Consider the following 314-nt stretch of genomic DNA (forward strand, 5'->3'; position numbering starts at 1 on the left):
GAGTGAGACTCCGACTCAAAAAAAAAAAAAAGAAGTTTTATATCACTTCTACTATCCTTTTGTGTTTTAACATTTTTGAAAAATTCTTCTTTTCATACTTACAGGCTTTTTTATTTTACCCCAAGACAGATTCTGTTTTGTCTTCTTCTTTGATTTTTTTACTCAAAAATTATATGGGTTATATATGAAGTTGAAGAAAAATTCAACCAGTATAAAAACATCTTTTAAAATTCCTATCTGGCCGGGTGTGGTGGCTCACGCCTATAATCCCAGCACTTTGGGGGCCAAGGTGAGAGAACTGCCTGAGCCCATGG

This window comes from Carlito syrichta, unplaced genomic scaffold (assembly GCF_000164805.1).
Source record: "Carlito syrichta isolate Samal-C Ts95f unplaced genomic scaffold, Tarsius_syrichta-2.0.1 Scaffold303317, whole genome shotgun sequence".
In the NCBI taxonomy this organism is placed as follows: Eukaryota; Metazoa; Chordata; class Mammalia; order Primates; family Tarsiidae; genus Carlito; species Carlito syrichta.